Genomic DNA, 24,151 nt, shown 5'->3' with positions numbered 1-24,151 from the left:
GATTGTAATCTTGGCTAGAATATGTGGCATTCCTGCATGTGTGTTTGTGATTTACACCTGTTTTTCCATGCTGTTGTAGGTCAGACATATATATATATCATCAAGGCATTGCTTTGTAACCAGATACCCTGATCTCATATTTCACATCTCTTCAAAGGTGTGAAGTGAGTGGATGATTTGTTGACAGGAGAAACAGGAGTAGTGATAACAAAACACTTCTCATAGTGATTTTCATTGAGTATAAATGTAAACACATATACATCTTTCTCTCTCTCTCTCTCTCATATATATATATATATATATGTGTGTGTGTGTGTGTGAATGAATGAATGAATGAATAATGAGCTTTCAGTTTTCAAGTACCAAATTCTCATTCAAGAATCTGGATGGCCTGAGGCTATAGTAGAAGACACTTGCTCAAAATACCACATAGTGGTAATGAACTTGGGACCATATAATGACTTCCTGTGTGCTGGTGCCATGAAAAATGTGTCCAGTACACTCTGTAGAATGATTGGCATTAGGAAGAGCATCCAGACATAGAAACCATGCTAAAATGGACAGTTGGAACACAAAGTAATCCTCAGACCCATTAGATCCTGTCAAGTTGTCTAATTCATGCCAGCATGAAACATGGATGTTAAAAGACAAAGATAATCATCATCATCATCAATTAATGTCCATTGTCCATGCTAGCATGGGCTGAATGGTTTGACTAGGGCTGGTAAGCTGAGGGGCTGCACCAGACTCCAGTCTGATCTGGCATAGTTTCTATGGCTGGATGCTCTTCCTAACACCAACCAGTCTGAGAGTGTAATGGGTGCTTTTACATGCCACCAGCATGGGTGCCAGTGTCTCCTATGACTACAATTTCACTTGGCTTGATGGGTCTTTTTCTTTTGCACAGCATATCACCAAGTGTCTCAGTCATTTGTCATTGCCTCCATGAGGTGCAACGCTTGAAAGAAGCTTTTTATGTGTCACCGGCACAGGTGCTAGTTACGCAACACTGGCATTGGCCACATTACCTTCATGAGGCCCAACATCTGAGTGCTAGTTATGTGACACTGGCATCAATCACATTGCCTCCAGAGGCCCAACTCTTGAATGGTACCTTTTATATCCCACTGGCATGGGTTGACAAGTTTTCTCAAGTACAGCATATCACCAAAGGTCTCAGTCACTCCATGAGTTCCAGCGTTCAAAAATCATGCTTCACCGCTTCGTCCCATGTCTTCCTGGATCTACCTCTTCTACAGCTTCCCTCCACAGTTAGAGATTGGCACTTCTGTAAACAGCTGTTCTGATCCTTATGCATCACATGACCATGCCATCTCTCTTCCACACCACACCTGATGCCTCTTATACACAACTTTGCTCTCAAGATGCTTACACTCTGTCATACATGCACACTGACATTACACATCTAGGGAAGCATACTAGCTTCATTTCTTTCAATGTCCTCAGCAGTCACAATCCATGTTTCACTGCCATGTAGCATAGCTCTTCATACACAGGCATCATACAATCTACTTTTCATTCTTTGTTGCCAGCATGGGTAGGAACTCTCTGAACTTTACCCAACCTATTCTTATTGTGCAACTATGCTCTCAGAGCATCCACCACCGCTACTGATTTGGTCACCTAAATATTGGAAGCTATCTACTACTTCTAGTTTACCCCCCCCCCCATCCCTGGCAGTCAATGGAGTCTGTTTTCTGTACATGTTTAGTGTTTATTGTACCTGTGCACCGTCCACACACAAAGACTATTTTCCCAGTTAGTCTTCCTCTGATATTGCTGCACCTCTTATGTGTCCATAGCTTACACCAGGTACATCTTATGGGAGTTTCTGCTTATGCCTTTCCTACAGATTGAGCTGGGCTATCTACCTGTAGGGATTTGTAATTTGTCTGCTCTCCTACTTACTAATTCTTTGGTTTTTGTTAGGTTAACTCTGAGGCCCTTTCATTCCAGACCTTGTTTCCATACTTGAAACTTCTCTAATTGTGGATCAGCTTTAAGAACAAGGTCATCAGCATAGAGGAGCTCCCTGTCTTAAATTCCACTATTATTGCTTGGAGGACTATGATGAACAGGGGGGAGGTGGGGTGGGGGCTAAGGACTGGTTCTTGGTGAAACCCTACTTGTACCCTGAATTTTTCACTATACTCATTGCAACCTTCACCTTACTGACAACACCCTGTACATGGCTTATACAGCTCTCACCAACCACTGATCTATACCTAGTTTCTGCATTTGACCACCAGATAAGGGATTGGGGGATCCTGTCAAAAGCTTTCTTGTTCATCATCATCGCTTAACATCCATCTTCCATGCTGGCATGGGTGGGACGGTTTGACAAGAGCCAGCCAGACAGAAGCCTGCACCAGACTTCTGTGACTGTTTTGGCAGGATTTTTACAGCTGGATGCCCTTCCTAACACCAACCATTCAGCAGAGTGGACTTAGCATTTTTATGTGGCACAAGCGTAGTTGAGGTCAGTTTTGGCAAGAATTTTACAGCTGGATACCCTTCAAAATGCTAACCACTTTACAGTGTGGACTGGGTACTTTTAAGTGGCACCTGCACTGACAGGGTCACCAAGTACTTGGAAGGCAAAAAAATCTTTTTTGAGAGGGGAGGGGCATTGGAGGGAGTGATCTTGTGTCAGATGATGAAAGGTTATAGTGAGACAGAGAGACAGAAACAGGTGTCTTGCTGTAGAGGAGGTACAAGGTTACTCAACCGGAGAGAGAGAGAGTGAGAAAGATCAGGAATGAAGACAGAAATAGGTGCACAACTGCAAGGGAAATACATGGTTACCCAACCTGAGGGAAGTGCAGGAGAAGGAGAGAGAGAGTGGGAGACAGGAGATAGAGATTGTGGCAAAGTGCCGAGCATACTCGAAAGGAACGAGGATCAGAATATAAATGGGATGGTTGAGTAAAGGAAGAGAGAGATATAGATGGTTGCAAGTACCAGGGCATACCCTTGAGGTCTGAACGTCATAATATAAGTGGTTATATATATGTGTGTGTTTACATATGTGTGTATGTTTATGTATGTGTCTATATGTGTATATATATATATATATATGTGTGTGTGTGTATATGTAGATATGTGTGTATATGTATATATATGTGTACAAGTATGTGCATATCTACATATACACACATATATATATACACATATAGACACATACACACACACACACACACACACACACACGTGCATATTTGTTTGTGTATGCATGTATGTATTCAGAAGTCTTTCCTGTGATGGCAGTATGTAAATTAAAAGGCGCCATTTCAAAATTATCTTTATGCATTTTTTTTAGAATCTACAATTTCTCTATTAGAAGCTTTCTAAAGTTTACCTCAAGGCTCCATTAGTTATGATATGACAAAACTACACTTACATTTTAGAATCTATCTTTATGTGTGAAAGGGCAACAATTTATAAGAAAGGTGTGGTATCCTTTTTATCTCAGTATTAGAGTCAATAATAAATAGGAATCATTTGGAACTAATTTTAAACTTATGGCTCACTTCTTGATAAAAATGACCTGTCAGCTGATAAATGCTTGGTTTTTACTTTTAAGAAATGTCAATTTGTCACACAATTCCAAATAAATAAAAAAATTCCTTAAAATTTCCTGCTTTTTTTCTTTTCTCATGTTTCTTTCAATTTGATATTTAAAAAAATTTTGTACTCACTCTGTTCTTGTGGTATTTTTCACTTTATGTACAAATCTCTTACTTCTGTCTGAGAATATTTGTCACCAAGACACTTCAAACATAAGATTGCCTATATAGAGACAGGCAATCTTTCAAGACAAAAAGCAAATGTTCAAATCTGCTGGGACATGTTAAGAATTAATAGATCTGTAATTGTTTTGATTTTATGTTTTCCTTTTAACTCTTTCATTAATATATTTTTGTAGAAATTACACTTCCTTGTTTGTTGTATAGAGGTGGGAGGCATTATGCCATCATTAAATGCATGCATGCACTGGTTCTAATCTAGTTGACTGATTAACTGAATAGTTAATCAAACAATTGATTAGTTAATTTGTTAAACAGTTAAATTGACAAATAAAAATAACAAAAGTGAAATAGGGCCAGTGTATGTTTATTAGTGGCATAAAATTCAATGAAATACATTTCAAATCATAAGTTCACATAAAGAATCTTGCAAACCAAATGCAAAAATAAAATACTCTTCCTTTGTTTCCATTAATTCTGAAAATAATGGAAACAGTGAAGCATGATAAGGTCCTTGGATCCATCAGTTCCGGTCAGATGATCCAACCCAATTAGGAAAATACTTTTTTCATTATTGATCTTGTATTTGGAACATAAATGCACATGAAATTTTGAAGGAAGGTTTTAATTTCGGTCACTTTAACTCTTTGGTGCTCAGATTGGTGAAAACCAGCTGAAAATAATTTCCCTTTACTTGTTTAAACCAGCCAAATCTGGGCGTATCTGATTCCTCTATGAAATCGCTAAAAAAAAAAAAAATCACGTTATTGAATTCTCGTAGCTTTGAGATAATGTAAGATAATACCTTTCCCGCCTTTATTCAAGTGAAAATATCATGAAATTTTCGGGACTTCTTTGGTTTTTTTCAATGTTTGAAGAGAAGTGTATATCTTAGTTTTTAATGATATGGCATCAGCAAATAGTGATTCTGACATTGAAGGTTTTTCTCTTGATGATGCACAAAATATGAATGAAAACAACAGCAATTTGTCTTTGGATGAATCTAATATTGATATTTATGAGAATGTTTGAGTAATAATTAATTAATTCAAGTTAATGTACCTCATCTTGAAAAGTGGCAAAATTGTTGGTGGTTGACATCTGGGATAATTTTAGTAACAAATCAAACAGGTTAGATGTATTAACCCTTTTCTTACCATATTTATTGTGAGATGCTCTGTTTCTTTCAATTAATTTTAAATATAACCAAAAAATGAGGAAAATAACTTGGTTATCATTAAGCTGGTGTTAGGAACATAAATTGTGACTAAGATTTTAATTCAAAACTTATGAAAATAAGACATTTGTACTACAGAGCCAGAGCTGGTTTCAGCTGGGTTGGTATTGAAAGGGTTAAGAATTTCAATTTTAGTGTTTATCCATAATATTATTGCTTTTAACTTGTTAATTAAATTTACCTGCCCGTAAAAGTCAAATTTAATCAAAAAGATCAGCTAAAGTCACATAACTATAAACCACTGGTTTACAAGCAACCACTGACAAAATTTCAAATCTATATGTAAAAAATTAACAAAGTTACAAGCAAATATTGTGAACACTCCTCTTGAACCTGAATACTTCAAAATAATGTGAAATAAGCATTACATTTGACAGATTAATCTGAACACTAAAGGGTTAAAGCAGGAAGCTTTGTTTCATAGAACCAGGAGCAGTCTTGGGCAGGCTGGTACCAAAAGGGTTAGACATTAGGGTTTTGTTTGTTATAACCTTCTTCTGGAATTATTGGTTTCTAATTTTGGCACAAGGTCAGCAATTTTGAGACTGTGGTAAGTTGATTACATTGACTCCAATGCTTAACTGGTACTTATTTTATCAACCCAGAAAGGATGAAAAGCAAAATCATCCATGGCAGAATTTGAACACAGAACAGATAGACAAATTGCAATTAAGCATTTCATCCAGTGTGCTAATGATTCTACCAGCTTACCACCTTCAATATCCTTCTGTAATTATTAACAGTGTTAATAATTTCAAAACAAACATTCTTCAACTCATTCAGTATGGTTTATTATTCTGTAATATCATAGCTGAAATAACCACATTTAATAAGGGAGATAATTTGAAACGGGGAATTTTCTAAAGAATTTCATTTGGTTTTGCTCACTTTTGCTGTAATTGCTCGAAAGCATTGACTAAAGTTTATAGAAGTAATTTTATTGGCTGCAATTTACCTCCTGGCTGCATTTCATTTCCTTATCTACTTAGTATCCAATTTTGCACTTAATAAACTTGCCTACTATCAAAGAGGCCAGAGCTATGTAGATTGCTTGTTACATGCATGCGTGTGTGAGTGCACACACACACACACACACACACATTCATCAATATGTAGACATACCTGTAAGGAATCATTAAGTAGCACTAGCTAAACTGGCTTCCATTTATGAAGCTAGCTTACAATCTTCATTAGCAAGCATATTCTGATACATACATACATACATGTGTGTGTATAATCTAAAAGAGATATTAAAATATGAATATGGGTTTTTGTAAATAACGAATCCTTGTAGATATATTTTTTATGGATAACTTTCACATATATTTATTATTATTGAATAAAATATTTTGGAACATCAACAGTATTGCAATACCAGTATTATTTTTAATTTCTATATTCAAACACCCATTTAATTGTCTATATATTCAATTTACATTTCTATGTTTAAAACTGGACTTGTTGATTATGTAAGGGAGTTATTATAGAATATCACAAGTCTGGCGTTTTATGATTTGCATAAATGTTTGTGCAAATAAGACAAATGGATTATATGGCGTCAAAAACAAAACAAACCCCTAACCAGATGCTCAGTAGGGTTATGTAGATTTAGACATTTTCAACAATAGCCATTATGTCAACGAGGATTAAATGGAAAAGATAGTACTGTATATGCTGGCTGCATTGGTGGTTATAATGAAGAAGTGTATGGATGTGTCTTTATAACACAGCCACAGACATTAATGAGATGAAAAGGAATAATTTGAACTTGGAGAATTCATTGAAGCTAAATGATTTGCTTTGACAGGACAGATAATGTCTGTGTGTTCATTGATTTAGAAATGTCAGCCAATCACAACAAGCTGCTGCCATTTTGTGCTAAACTGAAGAGACTTAAAAGCAACCAGTATTAAGCTATCAAGAAGAGTTTTTAGCTGCTGGTTGTTAATTTCTCTAACGATAAATATGTCAAATAGAAGTTTTCCTATAAAACTTATTTATTTATCTAATTTTTCTTCTTCTTCTTAAAGTTTCCTTGCTTTCCTCCCTTCCTGTACTGCCTCTTATCAACTTATTACCTCCTTCTTCCTGAGCAGTTCCTAGTCTTTCACCTTCCCTCTTGCCATGCTGATATTTATCACCAACCACATCTCCACCCTTATTCTATTCACTACATTTTCCTATAGCCATCCGCTCTTCCCAATTCTTTGTCCATATTTTTTTCTATGTTCACCCTCTTGTATCTTGAGACTACTCTCTGACACCTCATCACCATCATCATTCTCTTCTTTCTACCTACTCCCACCCACGTTTATATGACATAGTGGAGGATAGCTATGTATCTCCTTTTTAACAAGGACAACTACGCCTGTCCCCCTGTCATACTTTTAGCCTCTCAACACCTGGCATAAATCCACCTCCCTCCCGACTTTGATCCTCACTCACTTGTCTTGGAAGTCAGTGACTTCACTGGTGTCTAAAAAAAAAGAAAAACACACCCAGTATGTCTGTAAAGTGGTTGGCATCAGCAAAGGCTTTCAGTTATGTCAAATCAAACACTGGCGACTGAAGCAGTCCTGCAGCTCATAGGGTTTTGTCTATGTTCAGCCAATGCCATTATGGGAGATGGATGGTAAATGATGATGATAGACCTTGTTCTCTTGAAAACTAATTGAAATCTATAAAGTAGAACCAGCCATCACCTCTGTTTCAGTATGGTTAAGTAACTGGTCTCAATGCTTTCTCTAATTGTTGTAGGTATTGATGTAGTTGTGAGCAGACATATATGCTTTCTCATCCCAGGCATGACAATAATAAACCATGCTGAATCATCCTTGATTTAATAGAACATTGAGCATATGGTGTTGGGCGGAAGAGAATGTACTAGCATTCAGTTGGTGCCCATTTACAGCTGAGTAGACTAGTGCAATTTGAAATGAAGTGCCTCACTCAGACATGTGACATTACTCATTCCAGGAATTGAGCCCAGCACTCTAACCACTAAGCCACTTGCCTTCCGTGAAATAATGTTAAGTAAAACCAATTACAGTGTAAATAAATGAAATTAATCTAATTACTTTATGTAAGCATAAGAATTCTAGTTTTTCTTCAACGTTACAAATAATCTTGAAATGTAATTCAGTATTTGTGTTATTTGTTTGCGAAAAGCAATTATTCTACGAACAACATTAGAATTTGCTCAGTTTTCATTCTATTTCTATCAAACTAAGGAACTGATGTTGCACTTTGTTGATTTTGATAAAAGGGATTTAGTATTAAATTTAACTTTGCGAACTTGAAGGGTTTATCACAAAATAGAATTTTTATGTATTTCATTTAGGTTTACACCTGTGTAGGGCAAATCTTTCTATATTCATGGTGTCTCCTCATTCCTATATATATATATATATATTCACTCTATCTCCCTTGGTTCCAATCCTGGAGTCTCTTTAATTAAGAGTAGATGTAATTGAATGCTGGAGGGAGCATTGGGCATTAAAAATAGCTTATTTTTGTTACCTGATGGGTGGGAGAGAGAAATAGTTAATCTCAATCATGTGAGCCGTAATTAAGATAAAAATTAAAGATAGTTGTTTCTTAATTTAAACCTTAAACAAACATTTTTTTTAAGGTTAAGATTACCATTCATTCAGTCATTTATCATCATCATCATCATCATCAATCCATCTTTAAAAACAAATGTTTTTTTTCCCCTCCATTGATATAGTTATAATTAATGTAAAAATCTTTCATGCATCAAACAAAATGGTAATTTTTCACTCAAATTTCACTGAATATAATTTATAGTTGATTATATAAACATATATTCTGATTACTTTTTTGATTTGAAGTCTCAAGTATATTTTCAGTGTAAAATCTGAAGATTACAGAATCGTGTTACGCATATCATCATGAGTAACTTTAGAAGTATATTTTTACCATCATGGGCAATATCAGGAAATAAGGCTTGTAGCATACAATAATTTAACTTTTATCAAATTTCTTGCTACTTATAGACAAAATGATGAAATTAAAATGAAATTAAAAAAACACAACAGTATTCAAAAATTGAAATTACATTCCATGCTGATTTTATATCAAGGGATTCACCATCAGACATCAACCCCTCTCCCAAAATATATATTTACACTCACTCACTTACACACTTTCCTCCTCTTTTTCTGTGATTCTGTGTGTGTGCACATGTGGTGCTTATTTACTCATTGCCTATCACCAAGACTAGTATATGTTCTCTTTTTTTTTGTGTCTCTTTCTCCTCTCTCATCCAACCAACCAATATTTATATTTGCTGTTATATAGAATGATAATCAGATTGTATATCACTTCAGGATGGTACTAAGCCTGTAAAACCTCAAATTTAACCACACATCAGCTACCTCAGTTCTTCAGATCTATTTGCACCAATCAGAACTTTGGTATTTTCTTTGTTTTATATTCAATATTAGCCTTTATTGTGAAGGCACGTGGCCTAGAGGTTAAGCTGTTGCACTCACAGTCACTAGATAATGGGTTCAGTTTGCAAACTAGATGGCATGTTGTGTTCTTGAGCAAAACATCATTTTTTACATTGCTCCAGTCCCTTACCTAGCCAGTGTGGTGGCATCATTCAAAGGCTAAAATGACACAAAGTGCAATGTGAACAACATCTGATAGTCTGGTTGGTCACATGGTGATCATGTGATTAACCTTTATCAGCTCTTGATGTGTCACTCATTTTTCAGGTTCACATTACCATAGCTTGCTTTCTTACACTATTAAATATTTCTCATTTGAGTTGAGTAGTTCACTTCCCAAGCACTTGGTTTCAGGTTCAATTCCATTGTGTGGCATCTTGGGTAAGTATCTTTACTAAAACCTTAGATGACGAAACCCTTGTCAGTAGATTTGATTGATAGAAACTGAAAGAAGCCCATTGTGTGTGTGTGTTTGTGCGCACCCTCGTTTTGACAGTCTGTGATAATTGTAGACAAGCATTATTGTCATATAAGCAATGTTGTGCAGTTACAGTTTTTCATGAGAAACATTTCTGGTCAAGGAAAAATATTACCTCACTTGGAAAGATGTGAAGGTTGGTAACAGGAAGGATATCTGACTGTATTAAATCTGCCTCAGTTAATTCTATCTGATCTCTGCAAGCATGGAAAAGTGGATGTTAAAATGATGATGATGATTTCAGTACAATCTATCTTTTAAATTCACACACATATCCATTAGATTGTTTTATTGCATTCAATAACTTTTTTATTTCCACTTCTTTTTGAAATCCTACCTATCTTTTCTACATCTTAATTTCATTACTTTAGCACCAAATCCCTTTAATATAATCCTACAAAACATTGATAGTAGCAATTGCAAAAGACTGCTAATTTTCTTTAGATTCTGTGCTGTTACTTTCAGAAATTTTAATTTCCCATTCACAACCAGTTACAGACATGGCTGCATGGATATGAAGTTTGCTTTGTTACCACATGGGCTTGAGTTCTATTCTACTGCATAGCACTTTAAGCTAATTTCTTGTAGCCTTAGACTAGAGTGAAATTAATAGACAGAAACTGTCCTTATGTGTGTGTGGTCCTCATCATTTAGCATCCATGTTCTGTGTTGGCATGGGTTCAACAGTTTCATAGGATATGGTGGTTCCGCCTGCTTTGGCATGGTTTCTATGGCTGGATGCTCTTCCTAATGCCAACCTATTCACAATGTGTACTTGATGCATTTTTTTAAAGGTTACTATACCACTTGCAAGACTACAAACTCCAAGTGAAATGAGGGGTTAAAATGAGAGAGAATGGTCCAGAGCAAGTTTATGCTGCAGGGGAGCTACACAGCTACTCACATTATAGAAGAAAGGGTGGAACTAGGAAGAGATAAAGATAGTGGTGATGAGGTGCCAAAGTGGGCATCAACACACACACGCGCTTGTGTGTAAATGTATTTCTGTTTGTGCATATACATTCTTTGCTTTGTGTGAAAAGTTTAGAGCCTTAAAATAAACAAAAAAAAAAAAGACTGATGTTTGTTGATATTCCCAGTCAACAACATTCAAAGACATGTAGTATAAAAAAAAATCTCCTTATCGTGTAAAACAGATAAGGGTTAGTAACTGAAAGGGCATCTGGCTTTTGTCCACTGCTAGTATGGAGGAAATGGACATCAAGCAAACATGAAAATTATTTTGATGATAAATTACAGGAATAAAAGTTAGCATCATTTCATTTTATTCCACTGAATAGTAACTTCCCTTTTTTTTGAAATCTATAAAAAATAGAATTTAAACTTCCCAGTTTTTTTTTTATTTTTCAACATTTGTTTTTTTATAATTTTTTAAATGTTTTCTTTTGTTTTTACTACATATAATGTTCTTAACCCAGTTATTTATCATATTTCTGGTGAAACACAGTCTTTATTTCTATTAATTATGAAAATAATAAAGAAATTATTAGAATAATTTTTATCATTATTATGCTGTTGATGGAAAGTGTCTAATGAAGCTCACTTTAGAACAGGAAATTTGTAGCAGAGAACCAGGCTGGTTGGTACCATAGGGGTTAATGGCACTGTCAACAATACTTGTGTTCTGTTTGAAATCTCAATGCTATATAAAAGCTTAACAATGAAAAGTACTTTTTATGAAGGCAGCATTGAAGACAGTTACACTGCTGCTTATTTTAAATCTTTATTGAAATATTAAAAATGACTTTTTTTAAAACAAATATCAGGAGACAGATTAATGTGCATACATTTTTTTAAAAAACATTCTTTATAAGTCTATAGACAGGTAAAAATATTCTCAGCAATGATTTAGAATTTAACATGCAAAAGCAAAAAGAAATCAACAGGTTTAACATTAAAAATTAAATTTTTTTTTTTGGCAAATTTGTTTCTCTATTTCATCAACAACAATTCCAGCAAGTTAGATTTTTCTGGTTTTTTGTTTTTGTATATAACATAGTTGTTGAATACATTTTTGAGACTTTTTGTTTTCATCAAGATTTTAGTCAGTAGAAAGTTTTGTCTTAAAAAAATAAAAAACTGATCTTGCATTTTTGATTTTCTCTTCTCTGCAAATCACCATCTAAACAACCAAGAATTTTTTTTCCTTCCCCAAACAGTAACGAAAATCAGATTAAGATTAATGCAAATGGTTATCTTGCTTAGTTATATCTTCAGACACTGTATTGGATTTCCAAGAGAGAAGGCCATTGGAGATAGCTAATCATAACATATGCAATGTGTTATATGGATGTGTGTGCATATATATGTATATATGTATATATATATATATATATATATATAAGGAAAGTGGAATGTTATGTTTTGCAAGAGATAAGCAGAATTTGAGTTTTGTTAACATAGTAGGTTACGAGATATACCAAATCCCATTGGGAAAAAATGTTTACGTGATCATTTGCATAATGTCAAGCTTAAAGTTTTTTTTTTATTTCTTCTTCAAAATAACATCAACCAGACAGTAACTAAGCCACTCAGAAACCTGCACAGAAAATATGAAAACACTAATGACACATTAAAGCTGTATTTTAATTTTTCTTTTCTTTCTTTCTTTTTTTTTTTTGTTTTTATTTAAAAATTTTTTCACTGTAAGATTCTTCCCAAAATTCCATTACCATGTTCCTTTTCATTTCTGATCTGAATATTAAATACTGTAAACAATTGAAATAGTTGAGTGCCGGAAATGGAGTGCCCTACTTTGAAGTAGTTCATTGTTGCGTGTTATTTTTATGTTGGCATTTCACACTAATTAGTTTTAATTAACTATTGGAGAAAAAATTACCATTCCAAAATAGAATATAGCTTAATTAATTCTATGATATTTATTTCTCAGTTTGATCACCTAAATATATTATTGTTTTGTTTAGAAAATTAGGTTCTTCTAAACATAGTGGACATCACTGCGGGCCAGTAGGCAGAAGACAATCAAGTTGGGTATAGAGGCCATGGAGGTTGCCTCAAGGTGGCTGTGGATGAGGAGGTGCAAACTGTGGAAGCGGCAGCATTAACTAGATACAACCTGGGGCAATCCTGAGGGTGTCAGGTGTTGAAAAACCTGGAACACCTAATAACTCCATGAAGCATCATAATGATGTCCAGGTGGTTTTGGGTAATACACCTGTGTGGTACTTTGGGCAAGGGTCTTTTGCTATAGCCCCAAGCTGAACAAAGCATTGTGAGTGGTTTTGGTAGACGTGTATTTGTGTGTACCCTTGTCTTGACAATATCTGATGGTTGTAAGGTGGTGAGCTGGCAGGAACACTAGCATGCTGGGAGAAATGCTTAGTAGTATGTCATCTGTCTTTATGTTTTGAGTTCAAATTCTGCTGAGGTCAGCTTTACTTTTCATCCCCAGTTGCATACTGGATCAATAAATTAAGTGCCAGTTGCATACTGGGGTCAATCTAATCGACTGCCCCCCCCCCAAAAAAAAATTGGGGCCTTGTGCCTAGGGTAGAAAACAATATCTGATGGTTGTAAATATGTACCACCATCATGCAAGTGGTGTTTGTTTCCAGACTTCTCTGAAAAATATTTCTGACCATGAAGAAATATCGCCTTGCTTGGAATTAGATGAGGGTTAGGAAGGGCATCCAGCCGCAGAAAATCTGCCTCAACAAATTCCATCTGACCCATGCAAGCAAGGAAAACTGAATGCTAAAATGATGATGATGCACAAGTATGGCTCTATGGTTATGAAGCTTGCTTTACAATCGTATGGCCTTTTGAGCATCAAGAGTTGTCTTCTATAGCTTCAGATCAACCAAGGTTTTATCAGTGGAATTGGGAAATAGAGCATGCCCATTTTATGTGTGTGCATGTTGATTTGAGGTCTTCATTGACACATTTTCAGGGGGTGGATGAACAGGAAGCAGGTTCATGTCACAGGTGACAAAGATAGTAGAATGGTGACATGAAGGAATGGATGGGAAAGATTCTGATGAAGTGTACAGCTGCAACAGGGACTGTAGTGTGTGGTGAGTGGTGGTGGTCATGCCTGTGGCTAACACCCCACCCACCCCCAGCTATGAGGACAAGTGTAACCCTGTATTCTTTTATCTATTCTCCAGTTCTAATGTATTTCTTCCTGCTATAGAATCAATGAACCATGGCTTCTTCTCCATGTCCACCATTCTTTGATGCCCCCGAAAGTCAATGGATGCTATTCTTTATCCTCTGTGAAGCCATAAAAAAACCCAATTAAACCAGAGAGTTTTAATCAATAACTTATTAACGATTAATCAAATGTAAATTTGAAAATCATTAAAAGTTTAATGTGAATTTTATTTGGTAATATTTAACATTTTCACTAGATTAAATGCTTTTCATCAGTAATTCTATTGACACTTTTATAAATCATAATTTTATAACTTCTGCGTCTTAGCTCATTGTTTTTAGATATTTTTACAAAAAACAAAAACAAAAAAAAAAAATGTAATACTCCAGTATAAACTAAACAACTTTGTCATTTTTCTTTTTTTATTTTTAAAAAGATGATAGTATATGATTCTTAGTAATAGAACAGTCATGTAGAGCCACCCTTGTTGGCTCATTACAGCCCATGTTTTAACCCTTCATCTGTTTCTGGTTCTACAATATAAACTCTCTATGTTAAAAGTGATCAGAATTATGACTTTTCTTTAAAATTTCATGTTATGTTTCAAACACCAGCTTAATAAAGCAAGGTTATTTCACTTAATTCTTCATTATATTCAAAATTAATTGAAACAAAGACAACGTATTTTAATAGAAATATAGTAACAGAAGGGTTAATATCATTGCCTAAGACAGAGTGAAATACATTGTTCAGTTGCACAACTTTACATCTACAATGAATTACGAATTTGCTGTCACCTCTCTCTTATTCTCACCTACTTTGTCTCCACTGCTGAAGAAAATACAAACAATTCCAATTAGCTTTATTTAAATGTCAATTAGTATGCTAATTCATTCCTCTTACTCTTATATAAATGTGTTTTTTTAAGGGAAGATCGAACTTTCAAATCCTTGCTTTTTAGACTCTTGAATGATTGAGACCCTCTGATAGGGGTTACCTCTTCCAGGTTTTGTTTCTCTCTAAATCTTTTGTTTCTCTCTAAATCTTTAAGATATTTTCATTGTCAATTATATTGACAAAAAGAATATTTTCTCATTATACCTCCCTAACTGATATTAGTGAATTTATTCATTGTTTTTCTGTATTAACATTAATGCACTGGTGTACATAACCCCTTATTCTGTTATCACCTATATAGTCACTATACATATACATCATTGACTATCACCTTACAATAGTTATCACGTCTACCAACATTTCTGGGGATTTAACAATTCTGACATGTTTTACCAAACAGTGTAAGGTTTTGTTATATGTAACCTTTATAATACCTTTATAAACAAGACTGATTTAGCTGTTTCTCCATAGACTGAAAATCTGATGAACAACCTTAATCGATCTCAAATCTTATTGGATTCTCATCAAAGGCATCTATAAGTGGAATGGTAGATTGACGGAACCATAAGGGCTTGTAGCATTTAGTTACATCTTTTCATGTTATGAGCTCAAATACCAGTGAGATAAATTTTGTCAGCCTTAAATCCCAGTGAGGTAAACTTTGTTTATTGATCAAATCAAATATTGAGACTGATTTCACTCAGTGACCTTATGCTAATGTTAGAAACTAATTCTAAATGGAAGTTTGTTGATGTTTCACTTCTTGTATGTAAATTACTACAGTTTTGGACCTTTCTTCTACAAATCCATTCTTTTAAATACCATTTATGGATTCTCTTTGGAATATTTCATAGCTACCTTCTACTGCCCCAACGTGGTGTAGTAAAATCATAGTCTTTTTCTCCCATAATGTCTTGTATATCCATTATCTCTACCCACTGTTCCTGGGAGTTGTAGGACTAGAGTCCTCAGGGACCTCTCTTATAGAGTCCTATCAGCAGCAACTGTCTTTTGCTTTCCTGGAATAGTTTCAAATTCTTTTGAAAGCATTCTCTTCAGACTTGTTTTGGTATGATTTGCTAAAATACCCTGAATGTTAACTTAATTATTGTTTATCCCAACTTTAATGTTCAATGAGTTAACCTATGGTTCAGATATTCCAGCCATGACTCTCCTATCTTTTCAGATAGATTATATTATCCAATGTCTTCAGAAAAAAAGAAGTTTTGATTAATTTTCAATATAATCAGAAGTTTTAGAGAAGCTTATGTTAAAATATCCAACTTTTTTTTTTATTAGTGGTGGTAGTTGTTGCTGCTTAGCTCCTCCAAGTCAGTCCTGATCCAGTAGACCAGTGACCAGCCTTATTTTCGGGCATCATGTATGAAAGAGCACATTATTCAATATGTCTTTCCTTTTGTCTTTTTTGTTGTTGTTGTTAAGGTGTAATTTGATGGAGATTTGGTTGTTATTTTAAGCAAGTTCAATGATCATACAGAGATTCTCTCACATCAGCCTGAAGTTGACCAATTGAAATCTCATATCAACCATGTTATGATGAATACTTCCATATGGCTGATCTCAGATGGTTTGCTATTAAACAGGTTTACTTATAACCACTAATGCTTTGTATATTGAACATCAAAATTGATCATTGTTTTTTTTTCCCCCCCAAAGTGAAAATTGATCGTACTCTATCCTCTATCTCTCTACCCTACCCCTCTGCTCTGAATTGTCTCCATATTCTGCCTGTATTCTATTTCTTGTAGTTGCCAGAAATGTAAATATGGTGGGTTTAATGCTACACTAAACAAAATATTACTTGCATTTATCAACTTAAATTGTTCTCTCTCTCATGTGTAATTTGCTACAGTTTTGGACTTTCCTTCTGCAAATCTTTTAACGGTAGTTCATTTAAATATCGTTTATAGGTTCTCTTTGGAACAATTCCCAATGACTTCTTGCTACCTCTGTGAGGTGTACTAAAAATCAAATAAAGTTTTATTTTTATTTTGATGTGTGTGTGTGTGTGTGTGTGTGTGTGTGTGTGTGTGTGTGTGTGTGTGTGTGTGTGTGTGATATGTGTATATATATAATATATATGTGTGTGTGTGATATATATGTGTATGTTTGATATGTATGTGTGTTATATATATATATATATATATATGTACATTTGTATGTTATATATATGTGTGTGTGTACGTGAATATATGTATATATATATATATAAGTATTTTTTTCTATTTAGTTGGCATAGTAACAAATACTAAGGGCTAACCCTATGAAACATTGTAATCTTGCTGATTCTGTAGGAAGTAAAGTTGGGGAAAAATGATATCAATATTTGTATTCAGTAAAGTAATTCAGACTTTGGCAACACATTATTGCTAATAACAAGTTATGTGGTTTTGCTAAAAGTATGACTTCTGACATGTTTTATGAGATTAAAGTAAATAATAATGATGATAATAATAATAATTTTTTCTGAAAACCTATTTTATTTACATTCTTTCATTGAACAAGAAATGATAGGTTTTTTCGTTTTGCATCTAAAAATGTGAACTTGGGCTATCCAAAGTGATAGTTTGTTTGCTTATATCTTACTAATTATGTTATGATAGCAGAGATCTATAGAGTTCTGATACATCACAACACTTTGCTAAAATTCACTGCAGTCACTACAAAATGGAAGTTTTTTTTTTCTTCACAGTCACTGATAGTTTTCTATGAAAACTATCACATTCCTCACATTGTAACCAGGAATGCAATCAATGTACAATGAAGGCTGGGTTTTCCTTTTAGTAATGGAAAATGCTTGAATGATGACCCATCACAAATGTACATGTTCTGGGTAATGTCACCTAAAGTTTTTATGCATGAACCAACTCTCTAAAAACCACACAATCACCATCAGTCTTTTGTCAGCTCTCATGTGTCCATAGTTTACTTGGGGACACCATATGGAATTTCTGTCTATCTTTTCTCTGCATAACAAAGTGGATAGTAATAGGGTCCTGTCATCTTCAGTATTTGCTCTGTTTACTTTGAAGCCATTAAATTTTAGGGTTTTTCTTTTTCCAGGTCTGAAATTTTTTCTCTAAATTTTAAATTAAATAAGTACAAATGTTTCCAAGGATGACCAGTCTTAAGCTCTTCAGTTATGACCTGGAGCTCTCAATATTAAACAAAAGGGGACTGAGAACTGAATACTGACACTTTGACTCTAAACTCAATACTGAATTCATTGCTAACTCTGTCTTAGCTTTTGCACAGGGCTTGTATGGCTCTTACAAGACAGTCATCTATTCTTGCTTTCCTTGCCAATGATCAGGCCATAGATTGGGGCTCTGTTAAAGACCTTCTCCAAGTCTTTAAATGTTAGGTACAGAGACTCCTAACTGCTCTTGTAGTTGTATTATTAGCACAAACTGCGTCTTGTCTTTGCTAATTGTGTTCCTAATCAACTCTCTCTCTAACTTTCATAACCTGGTCCCTCGACTGATGCTTCTGTAGTTGCCTCTCTCCATCATTGTTTCCTCTGTTCCTTGTCTACTACATTCTGCTGAACTTGATAATGTAATATACTCACTCACAATCACTAAATACATCTATTTCTCCTCCACCCACCGCTCAATGACTGTCTATTAAATCGTTCAGAGTTAACATATTTAATGCAGTGGGAGCATCAAAACTAAATCAACTCAAGTTTGGAATCATCCAGTGACCACCCCATTTATCCTGTACTTTCAATGTGGCATGTCATAAGATATATATAAAGAACATTGTATAGCTCAGATTTACTTCAGCCATAACTATCATCACATTGATAAGAAGACCTATCAGAGAGAGAGAGAGAGAGAGAAAGAAAGATGAGGAGGATGAAAGAACTTTAGGTCGATCTCCAGCATGAGTGTTTAATCTACACGTGTCACAATCTTTAATGTTCTGAACAGAGAAAATAACCAATCAGCTCATAGTTGTCTTTTGATGCTGATTTGTGTTTTTGTCAGTTTCTCTTCATTTCTACATTGATTAGCGAAGCTCTCCTTTAGCCGAGACATGTTTGCAGACTCTCAGATTCTCTTTAACGTCTATCAACAGAAATATAATGTAATTTCCATGGAAACGGGTTGTACATTTTTTTTTTTCAATGTTCACGGTCCAATCTTTTAGAGTATAATGAGTTCTTCATAGATTTCTTTTTTATCTTTTACAAAACCTAATCAAATGTAACTCTTTCTTACTAACTGACGTAGCACATCTTCACATGAAACCTGCCATGCATGTATGGACATAGACTTTTCTTTTTGTTTTTGAAAATTAAGAAGTGATTTGTGATCAAACGAAGCAGATACAAATTTATTCTTTTTGCTTATTTGTAGATTCTTTGTTCGTTAAACCTTTCAATACCCATCTACCTTGCACCACCCAGTTTGTATGATGCAAACTTCGTTTTAAAGTGATCTAATTTAAAACCTATTTCTTTACTGCCCACAAGAGGCTACACACAGAGGGGACAAACAAGGACAGACAATTGGATTAAGTCGATTATATCGACCCCAGTGCATAACTGGTACTTAATTTATTGACCCTGAAAGGCAAAGTCGACCTCGGTGGAATTTGAACTCTGAACGTAACAGCAGACGAAATAGGGCTAAACATTTTGCCCGGCTAACATTTCTGCCAGTTTGCCACCCTAATTTAAAACCTTTAGCTAAAATTCCATGTTAATTTATGTTCCTAACACCAGCTTAATAAGTCATTCTATTAAATCCTTCAGTATTTCCAAATTGGATTGGAACAAAAGGCCAAGGATTTCAACAAAAATATGCTAACAAGAGTCAATACTGTGGCCAATTTCTCTTTCTTTCTTTTATAATTATAAATTTGGTTAGTTTTTATGAGGCTCAGAAATAACTTCCAATTTTCCAAAGATAAAATGCACATTGATCAACTATCCAGCATTTTCAAAAGACTTTCTCGTGCAAATGAAATATTCTTGAACGTTATTCTCAAGAAATCTGCATGTGTTTTTATACATGTGACCATTGTAAGCTTTATTTGCATTGTCTTTCAACTTTTTGAACAATAGAACCATCTAGCATATTTTGCATATTAATTTCCATTTTTGCTTTCATCAATTTAACCAAAAATAAAAGAGAGAGGGAGAGGGGGGGCATCTGTTTTGAATCTACAAAGCTCATGGTTTTACTGGTGTATGCGTAGTTTCTGGACAACGAGAGCAGTATGTGAGGAGATGGCTGAGAAAAGTTAGTTGCGGTACTGTCTTCTGTGCTATTATTGACAGTTGGAGAAAAGTAATTCTACTCAAAAACAGTAAAATATTTAATAGGTTTAATTGTAACCCAACTGGAAATTTTAAAAATTATTGCCGCATTTGCATATTTGAGATTTGAATATTTAAGTAATTTGCATATTTAATTAGATGTATAATTTAACACAAATGACCATCATGTCAAGTTTCATCAAAATTCAAGATATTTCATTTTTGAAGATTCTCAACATTTTTACATAAGATTTTTTTAATGAAAATTTGTAGAAATAAGCAACAAAGTACATATTTTATTTATTTTTAAACTGAAAATCTTGGAGCAAGTGTGATACCTGATCAGTCTTTCAGGCAAGTTATTAAACCAAGTTTTAAAAAGTCAAAGTTTTCAAGTCCCCCCCCCAAAGACCCTTTCAGCTTAATTTTTACTTGAGGTGGGTTTGCTATATTTTTGACTTAACTTTGAATCATAAATACTTTGAATTCAATAAATACATTTCATTTTTGTTTTGCCAAATGAAATCTGATGGCAAGATCTTCAAAAATGTAATCAGATTTCTCATATGTATTTGAATATATTGGTGTGTTACACCTATTACTAGCAAAGGTTAATATTGTTAACCTGTCTCACTTTTCTTATCAGCCCATAGATACGGGTATAGTTGTGCAGTCAAGAAATGTTCTTCCCAACCACATGGTTTCAGGTTCAGTCCCATTTTGTGGTACCCTTGGGAAGTCTTTTCTACTATAGCCCTGAACTAACTAAAGCTTTGTGAGTGAATTTGGTAGAGAAAAACTGAAAAGAATCCTCCTGTGTGTACATGCACATGTGTACATGCACACGTGTGTGTTGTCTATTGTTTTTTTTCTTCTGATGATTGCTGGGCAACAAGCAGTGACATCATTTCTCCTGTCAATAAATCATCTGCTGGCTTTGCACCTTCAAAAGACATTTAGACTGAGAGCCATTGCTTGAAAAACAGGTAAGGGTTAGTGGATAAGAAGTGGGGTCATAGACTGTAAAACAAAGCTTCATATGTTCGTCTAACCCATGCTGGTATAGAGAAATGAATGCAAGAAATGAACGAACAAAGAGAATGTTGAATGTTTGTCTCTCTATGTAAATAACCCAAATTTTTTAAGAGTGCAGATGTAAATTCAATATCCTTCATGTTAATATACAGCTCATCATTCCTGTATGCATTTATCCCTGGAGTTATATGCACATACTGTATGTGTGTGTGTGTGTATATATATATATATATATTGAAAAGTTTTATTAAAGTTATCTCTCTGGTTTGTATTTCCCATACTTTTCACCTATGACGACTGAAAATGAGATAGTTAAATAATGGAAAATATACAGTAATTGATTTAATGAAACTCTAATATCTAATATTAATGTCCATATTTATTTATTTATTTATTTATTTATTTATTTATTTATTTATTTATTTGTGTTTGTGTTTATATATGTATAATTTGTTTTGAAATTAGATTTAAGGTGTGTATATATTTTTTCATTTGTTTAGATGCATATCCATACATAAACATTCCTTATGCTTTATATACACAAATTATTTGATGGAACTGAAAAAATAAATATATCAAAATTTTAAAATATTCTTCCTGATGCTAGTTCTTTACAATTTTGTCCAAATTTACAGAAATGTGTGTGTGTGTTTCTATTGTATAAAAGAAAAGAAGGTTATTTTTGATACAAAATCAATACTGATTATAGAATATTGTACTGTGCAATTTTGATCATTTATCACCTAAATTTCTTCAAATATATAAATGTGTGGTAAACAATTTGATTATTAAAATACATATTTATAAATAAGCCAGGCTGAATCCTTGTGATATATCTTATTGTTTTTCATTCTCTCACAGGATATATTTGGAATAGATAACTATAATGATATGTGTGTGCTTGTATATAGTTGCAGAGTTATCAGTTGTGATACAGTATTGCATTACTTTAATCATATTACTGTCAAGTCTACACAATCTTCAATTTAGATTTCTTAGATACTTAGAAATCCTTGATAAACTTGCTGGTTGCTAGAATATTTATTAAGAGATGTAATTCTTTAGAATTACTACTTGTTAGATATGAAAATGTGAAAATGCATACATTTTTATTCTTTCTTCCGTATATAATAGATAAGAGAGTTAAGATACTGTGTGGCATAAAATGTATTAAGGCTAACTATTAATTGAACTAAATTGTTCTCCCTATAAAGACTCCTGTATATTAATTTCTCAATAGTTTTCTCCATTGATTTAGATCTTAGTGAACTCTTAAATATTTCATTGGTTTTGAGACTGTACCAAAGCAATTCTGTTATTCCACTTATAATTATCAGCAAAGGTTCACTTTTCCTTTGGGAAGGCAAGTGAGAGTTATTGCAGCAAAGATTAACTTTTTCATTATATCTGAAATATATTTGTAAGGCAAGTTGATTAAAGAAAACAAAATATTAAAAACATTATGCATAATCAATTTTTCTAATTTTATCATAGAAGATATCTGAATTATATAATTGATCAAAACAGGAGTAGCAACATTAATAGATACATTTTGAAGGGAGTTTATTGCAGGTATGCATATCTGCAAATAATTGTAGGTTTAGTTTTTGTTTATTTTCTTGAATCCCGAGACTCGTAAGTCTTGTTACCCAGTTTCCATTGGCATATAAATAACTAAGATCATAACATTCAACTTGAACAGGGTCCAAGGGCAACAATTACAATGACATCAGTACTTGCCTAGCACTTTATTTCATAGACCCTGAAGGAATGAAAGGTAAGATTTGACCTTAGAATGTAAAGAGCTGGAAGAAAAAGCCACCAATTGTTTTGTCTCGCGTGCTAACAATCATGTCAGCTTGCTGCCTTCTAATTGCTGCATAAGTTTTCTAGTGTATGTACAAGGTGCAGTTAATAAAACTTCTTACAACAGATTGACAAACATTTCAACAGTGAAACCATGATGGTAACTAGGGGCAGGAAGAGGACAGTAACACTTTAGCTTCAAGAGGACACCTTTACCACCTGTCTAATTTCACTAATTGGTATAGAAGGAACAAGAATGGCAAGGTTTCTTCACCTGCACCCTATAAAATAAAATAACAAAGATTTGAATTATGCCACCAAATGTAATGCTTCCATGAAATATTTGTTCTGTTTGTAAGAGGTTAAGAAGTTCACTTCCCAACCACATGGTTTCAGGTTCAGTTCTCCTGTGTGGTGCCTTCTGCTTATAGATCCAGATCAACCAAAGTTTTATCTGTGGATTTGGTTGATGGAAACTAAAAGAAGTCTGTCGGGTGTGTATCACTCTCTCTCTCTCACACACTTAAGGAAAACCAATACTGCACTGGTAGGAAGAGAGAGAGAGTTGTGTGTGTGTGTGTGTGTGTGTAATCATTAAGTTTGAAAATGGAGAGATCCTATGGATACAAATTTATTTATTTATCAATTAGCATCTTCACCTACAATTGTTTCATTTCGCATCCAATTTAAACTACAAAACATAAATACATAAGCTTGCATTTCAAAATACCTTGGGTGGAAAGTCATCAGGGCATGAAAAAGGACAATAAAAGGATTACATTATGATCTGTTGGAATATTGGAGTGTTCCAACAGATCATAATGTAATCTTAGCAGTTTGTACACTATATATATATATATATTTACTACATGAACTACAATGAAAAAATATGAGAAAGATATGGTATATAATTTTTTTTGTGCAGGGGTTCCTTGAGACATGTAATTTTAAGGATTACGCAAGGGTAAAAAGGTTGAGAAACACTGCCATACGGAATCATTTGCCTTTTGAACTGTGAGCTAGATGGATGG

The 24,151-nt window shown here is 34.1% G+C and overlaps 1 protein-coding gene across 3 annotated transcripts in view; it reads left to right on the top strand.

Annotated features, from left to right (window-relative positions):
- The window catches only part of LOC115211339 (alpha-catulin), a 349,449-nt gene that overhangs the window by 215,628 nt on the left and 109,670 nt on the right, over positions 1 to 24,151 (top strand). The gene's annotated exons all lie outside the window — the stretch shown is intronic.

The sequence above is a fragment of the Octopus sinensis genome, linkage group LG1 (genome assembly GCF_006345805.1).
Source record: "Octopus sinensis linkage group LG1, ASM634580v1, whole genome shotgun sequence".
In the NCBI taxonomy this organism is placed as follows: domain Eukaryota; kingdom Metazoa; phylum Mollusca; class Cephalopoda; order Octopoda; family Octopodidae; genus Octopus; species Octopus sinensis.
This window is presented reverse-complemented; position numbering and strand designations above follow the sequence as displayed.